Consider the following 7129-nt stretch of genomic DNA (forward strand, 5'->3'; position numbering starts at 1 on the left):
TTGGCCACAAGGGCTGACAAAAAACAATTAAAACATAATGGGACAAAACACAAGACGAAAGTTACAAAGGGTTAATAATAATAATAATAATAAAGAAAATTTGAAAGAAGAAGAAAAAAAGATAACAATAATAATAATAATAATAATAGAGCGGGATGGGTTACTCGATCTGAAGAAAATTCTAACTGGGCCCCACCTGCAAGGTCATGTGCTGTTTATCTTGATATGAGATCACCATGTCGCGTACATATGGTTGTGATGCATGTGCCTGGTGTACCCTTATCAGATGGGTAGTCATGATGGGTATACTGGGCTTCGTATATTTTACCCCAGTGTCACTTTGATGGCATGCTCCGCTCGCTCACTCAATAATAATAATAATAATAACAGTAATAAAAGATTATTGAACAAACAGGCAAGTGTTTAGGGGAAATTTATTATGCATACAGTCTTTTCTCAATGGCTGCCAGCTGTTACATAATGAAGAAATTTGGTGGATCATTTCTGAGTACATTCAGTTTTACTTATGGTTTATGATGGTTCGTTATGTTCATATTTCCTGCAATGAGAAACTTTAATCATTTAATAACAATGAAAGAATGGTGACAGCTATCAGCTTTTTTCAAAGCACATGACTAGATAATTTGTAGTATCTATAAACGTATGTGTGTTTGTATGTATGTACATGCGTGTCAGTGTGTGTGTGTGTGTGTGTGCGAGTGTGTGTGTGACTGAGTGTGTGTGTGTGTGTGTGTGTGAGTGTGTGTGTGGTGTGCATGCGTGTGTGTGAGTGTGTGTGTGTGCGAGTGTGTGTGTGACTGAGTGTGTGTGTGTGTGTGAGTGTGTGTGTTGTGTGTGTGTGTGTGTGGTGTGTGTGTGTGTGTGTGTGTGTATGTGTGTGTGTACATATATATTTATATCTTTTATGTTCTATCTTTTACTTGTTTCAGTCAGTTGATTGTGGCCATGCTGGGACACTGCCTTGAAGGGTTTTTACAAAAATATATTAATCCCAGGACTTTTTTTTTAAAGCCTGGTATTTGTTCTATCGGTATTTTTTTACAAACTGCTAAGTCACAGGAATGTAAACACACCAACACCGATTGTCAAGTGATGGTGGGGGACAAAGAGACACAAAAACACATACACATAAATATATATACATATATATGCATATATATGACAGGCTTCTTTCAGTTTCTGTCTACCAAATCTAGTCATAAGGCTTTGGTCAGTTTAAGGCCATAGTAGAAGACATTTGCCAAAGGTGCCAGGCAGTGGGACTGAACCTGGAACCATGAGGTTGAGAAGCAAGCTTCTCACCATGCAGCCACACCTTGACTATATATATATACTCTTTCTCTTTTACTTGTTTCAGTCATTTGACTGCGGCCATGCTGGAGCACCGCCTTTAATCGAGCAACTCGACCCCAGGGACTTATTCTTTGTAAGCCCAGTACTTATTCTATCGGTCTCTTTTGCCGAACTGCTAAGTAACGGGGACATAAACACACCAGCATCGGTTGTCAAGCAATGCTAGGGGAACAAACACAGACACACAAACACACACACACATATATATATACATATATACGACGGGCTTCTTTCACTTTCTGTCTACCAAATCCACACACAAGGCTTTGGTCGGCCCGAGGTTATAGTAGAAGACACTTGCCCAAGGTGCCACGCAGTGGGACTGAACACGGAACCATGTGGTTGGTAAACAAGCTACTTACCACACAGTCACTCCTGCGCCTATATATATATAAGCTTAAAAACCTTTCATATTGGAAGCTTAAGGACCCTTCATATGGTGACAGATTTAGGGGCACCCTAATTAAGAAATTTGATGAGAGGGAGGATGAGCTACAAACTTGTGGCATAGAGGGAAACTGGGAAATCCTGTGAGACAGCTTGCTGAGTGTTGGGCCTCACAGAGGTAATGACTAAGATCTTTGGCATTATGTCATGCTTGAGAGGAAGACCCATCAAGCTGAACCACATTGCCGTCATGGCAGATACTGGTATCCCACAAATTGACACCTATGCTGGTGGCACGTAAACGCACCCCAGTGCCACGCAAATGGCTCCTGTGCTTGTGGCATGTAAAAGCACCCATTGCACTCTCAGGGTGGTTGGTATTAGGAAGGGTATCCAGCTGTAGAAAAGCATGCCAAATCTGACTGGAGTCTGGTGTAGTCTTCCAGTATGCTAGCCCAGTCAAATCGTCCAACCATGCCAGCATGGACAACGGATGTTAAATGATGATGATGATGATTACATATATATATATCGCTAAGGCGGCAAGCTGGTAGAAATGTTAGCGCGCCAGGCGAAATGCTTAGCGGTATTTCGTCTGACATTACGTTCTGAGTTCAAATTCCGCCGAGGTTGACTTTGCCTTTCATCCTTTCGGAGTCGATAGATTAAGTACATGTTACGCACTGGAGTCGATATAATCGACTTAAACCCTTTGTCTGTCCTTGTTTGTCCCCTCTATGTTTAGCCCCTTGTGGATAGTAAAGAAATATATATATATATATATTTTAACATCCACTTTTACAAGCTTGCATGGATCAGACAAAATTGGTAGAACTAAGCTTAGCATAAATTAATCACGTAGACTATGAAAAAATGTAATCATTTCAACATTAAAAACCAACTAATGATTGTTAATAAGTGCTTTGAAATTGCTTGCTTAAAATTGATTCAATTTGAAACACTTTTAGAAAAATGCTAAGACATCACAGAAATTAAAATTCTAATCGATATCCTCATCAGCAAAATTTTGAAAGCAGGAAACAACTGAAAACAAAAACAAAAAAATGTTAAAAAAAAATATATAACACCATAAAGTAAGATATATTTCAATTTCAACAGTGAATACTCACTACAATCAAGGTGTTTCATTTGTCGAACAAGGAGAATTCGTAGAATAATTACCTGGAAAATATACAGAGAGCTATGATAGAGCAGATACATATTTATGATCCAGCATACACAACACATGCAGTTTGAATTCTCATCTGTACAATAGCAATATGTAAATTTATGTTGGCATATTTAATGTAGGAGAGCATTAAAATGCTAACTAAAAATAATTATGAGACAAGAGAAAAACGATATTAGAGAATGACTAAGATTATCTGCATTTTCCCCAGTAAAATATGGGAGACAACTTTGAATATAGTTCGTAATTATTCTGACCTCCTCCGAAAACAATAACCTTTACCTATTTCTTTACTACCCACAAGGGGCTAAACACAGAGGGAACAAACAAGGACAGACAAACAGATTAAGTTGATTACATCGACCCCAGTGCGTATATTGAAGTCATGCATCGCATTGACCTTCGAAACGTGGAGTAGATGAAACTAAAGCAACTGAAGAAGGGGAATTTTCCTTGTTTTGTATGTCCTGTACTCTATTTTTTTCGTTGTTTAAAAGAAATATCCATTTCCTTGGTTTTGTGTTTATTTTTTCGTCTCTCATTGTGTTCGACGTTTTTTTTTTTGGTGTCCTGTACCCATATTGGCCAAGTATGTATTTTATAGGCGCAGGAGTGGATGTATGGTAAGTAGCTTGATAACCAACCACATCGTTCCGGGTTCAGTCCCACTGCGTGGCATCTTGGGCAAGTGTCTTCTGCTATAGCCCCGGGCCGACCAATGCCTTGTGAGTGGATTTGGTAGACGGAAACTGAAAGAAGCCTGTCGTATATATGTATATATATATATATGCATGTGTGTGTATGTGTTTGTCCCCCTAGCATTACTTGACAACCGATGCTGGTGTGTTTACGTCCCCGTTACTTAGCGGTTCGGCAAAAGAGACCGATAGACTAAGTACTGGGCTTTGCCCGACTAAAGGCGGTGCTCCAGCATGGCCGCAGTCAAAATGACTGAAACAAGTAAAAGAGAAAAAGAGTATACTATACTATACTATACTATACTATACTATACTATACTATACTATACTATACTATACTATATTATACTATACTATACTATACTATACTATACTATACTATACTATACTATACTATACTATATTATACTATACTATACTATACTATATTATATTGTATTATATTATATATTATATTGACGTTCTCTAGTTAGAGCAGCAATGCAGATTTCACCTACCCCATCCGCCTATTATTCGTTCTCCCTCTCCATCTCTCTCTCTTTCTCTTATTTTAGATATAGGTCAATAACAATTAGAAAAAGTTATAGTGTTATCTCTATTTTATATCTAGGTTAAACATTCCATAATCTTGCCTGTACTCCAGTAACATCATACCTTTAACTTCGTATGTTAGATTTAGTAAAACAAGAAAAAGCGATTCGAATAAAGCAAAGTAAATTATTGAAATAGACAGATAGATAGATAGATATAGATATGTGTTTGAGTAAATATATGTGGTGGGGTGCAAGCATATATAATATAAATTATATGGTGACGATATATATATATATATATATATATTATATATATATATATATATTATATATATATATATATATATATAGATAGATAGATAGATAGATAGATAGATAGATAGATAGATAGATAGATAGATAGATAGATAGATAGATAGATAGAAAAATAGATAGATAGATAGAGAGAGATAGATAGATAGATAGATAGATAGATAGATAGATAGATAGACAGACAGACAGACAGACAGACAGATAGATAGATAGTCGTCTATGCTCAAGCTTGGGCGAAGGTAAAGAATACGCACATCACCCGATTTCGGCGCTCAATGTTAGGGTTAGGGTTACGCCGAAAACGGGTGGTGTGCGTATTCTTTACCTCCGCCTAAGCCTGAGCTTTATTCTTTAATTCGTTTTCTGGTTTCAAGTGAGTGAACTGTGGCCACGCTGGGGCACCACTTTCACTTGTCAACCGATGATATTGACTCCAGTGCTTATTTTATTGACCTATTATTTTTCAAAACCGCTGACACAAAGGTATCTCTGGAAAATTTCATTAAAAAATAAGCATTTTTTAAAAGAAAATTATGAGGAAACAAAGTCTAGGCCTTCTGTACAGTTTTCGCTGTCAAATTTCGCTTACAAGGTATGGAGCTGGCAGAATCGTTAGCACGCCAGGCGAAATGCTTTGCGGTATTTCGTCTGCCGCTACGTTCTGAGTTCAAATTCCGCCGAGGTCGACTTTGCCTTTCATCCTTTCGGAGTCGATAAATTAAGTACCAGTTACGCACTGGGGTCGATATAATCGACTTAATCCGTTTGTCTGTCCTTGTTTGGCCCCTTGTGGGTAGTAAAGAAATAGGTATGGGTCAACCAAACACTTGCTCAAAGTGCCACACGATGGGACTGAACCTGAAACCACGTGGTTATTAAGAGAGCTTATTAGCTTATTAACCATACAGCCATGCTTATGTGAGATGTTGATAATTTAAAACTGAACACAAGATAGAAAATAACGCGAATTTTAGAAATACTGGCGAAGTTGTTTAGCCACAACTCAACCCTGATCGAACCCACAGATCAATGATCAAAAGTATTCTTTGCAATGGCTAACCCGCTTCTTTTTTTTCTTTTTCAGACACATCCTTATCCAATGTTTTCTTTGACTGCTATTTCTACCTAACAAGCAACCATACGTCTCCTTCGTTGGCTTATATTTGTCATTAATTACACAGCCGTTGTCACTATTAGCACCATAATCTAGTCCTTAGTACATCCATTCATTTTTAAGAGCCTGTCCCATCTCCATTATGGCCACCACTACCATAAAATAGAAACACTATAAAACAGCAAGAAGAAATAGCAGCTAGCTGCCCCCTTGTTATGTTTTAAAATGAATAGTAAAATGGATAAAAAGGGCGGATAGTCACGGCTGGAGTATCTTACTCAGATTTATAATATACTGGACCAGGTTGACATGAAACTAAATGGCACTCCGTCGGTTACGACGACGAGGGTTTCAGCTGATCCGATCAACGGAAAAGCCTGCAAATGAAATTAACGTGCAAGTGGTTGAGTACTCCGCAGACACGTGTACCCTTAACGTGGTCCTCAGGGAAATTCAGCGTGATAAAGAATATGACAAGGCTGGCCCTTTTGAAACACAGGTACTACTCATTTCTGCCAGCTGAGTGCACTGGAGCAACGAGAAATAAAGTATCTTGTTCAAGGACACAATGCGTCGCCGGAAATCGAACTCAAATCCTTGTGATCGTAAACCGAATACCTTAGCTACTAAGCCACGCGCCTTTACTAATTATGGCCGTAATAGCGAAGAAGTCTTTACATGTCCCGTCGACCAGCTGGAAACAGCAACCAAATCTCTATCAAATCTTATACCGCAGTCTTCAAAGGGATGGTCTGATGGGCAACTGTGGTCGCAGGTAGAAGTTGGGACGTCTTCGATTATACCTCTTGCTTGATCAGGGCTAAACAACGTCCTCATTATCGTGTCTTTCCCTATCAATAACATAATAATAATCATTTTTAGCCAACATTACTACAACCATTACGATTAGCAACAAGCCAATGAGGAAGTACCTAGGTGGTTACTCGAACGCTAGAAACAACAGCCAAAACCTCCCTTTACTTCATATTCTACCGTTTTGGGAAAGAAAACATTGATAGTGTTGTGCAAGGTAGATATTACTCGAAATAAAGTCGGGATGTTCATAGTTGGACTGCCTTTGGTCATAGGTCTGTTTGATCAAGGCCAGCTATGAATTCTGTTCCTCATCACTATCTTTTTCTTTACTACCCACGAGGGGCTAAACACAGAGGGGACAAACAAGGACAGACAAAGGGATTATATTAAGTCGTTTACATCGACCCCAGTGCGTAACTGGTACTTAATTTATCGACCCCGAAAGGATGAAAGGCAAAGTCGACCTCGGCGGAATTTGAACTCACGCCGAGGTCGACTTTGCCTTTCATCCTCATCACTATCGTCTTCATCGGTAGCTTCAACAAAGATAATCAACATGATCATCGCCCTCGTCATCATTTTTACCTATTTTCCATGCCCCATGGCCATCCCCTTTTGTGGCATTTTCCAGTCTCTTATACTCTCCCTGTTCTAATCATACACCCACCTGGTGATGGAGTTCACATCAAGCGCTGGCGTGTGTGTG

General features: G+C 38.9%; 1 long non-coding RNA gene across 2 annotated transcripts; it reads right to left on the bottom strand.

Moving 5' to 3' along the window:
• Positions 1–413: 413 nt before the first annotated feature.
• LOC118767208 lies at positions 414–6717 on the bottom strand. Of its 2 annotated transcripts, none has more exons than XR_005003112.1 (3): positions 6649–6717; positions 2892–2943; positions 414–559 (listed from the first exon to the last, which is right to left on the bottom strand). It is a non-coding gene; the product is annotated as an uncharacterized LOC118767208 (long non-coding RNA). The 2 variants fall into 2 exon arrangements; XR_005003113.1 differs by having other exon boundaries at positions 6601–6708.
• Between the last annotated feature and the right edge of the window lie 412 nt (positions 6718–7129).

Source organism: Octopus sinensis, linkage group LG19 (genome assembly GCF_006345805.1).
Source record: "Octopus sinensis linkage group LG19, ASM634580v1, whole genome shotgun sequence".
Taxonomy (NCBI): domain Eukaryota; kingdom Metazoa; phylum Mollusca; class Cephalopoda; order Octopoda; family Octopodidae; genus Octopus; species Octopus sinensis.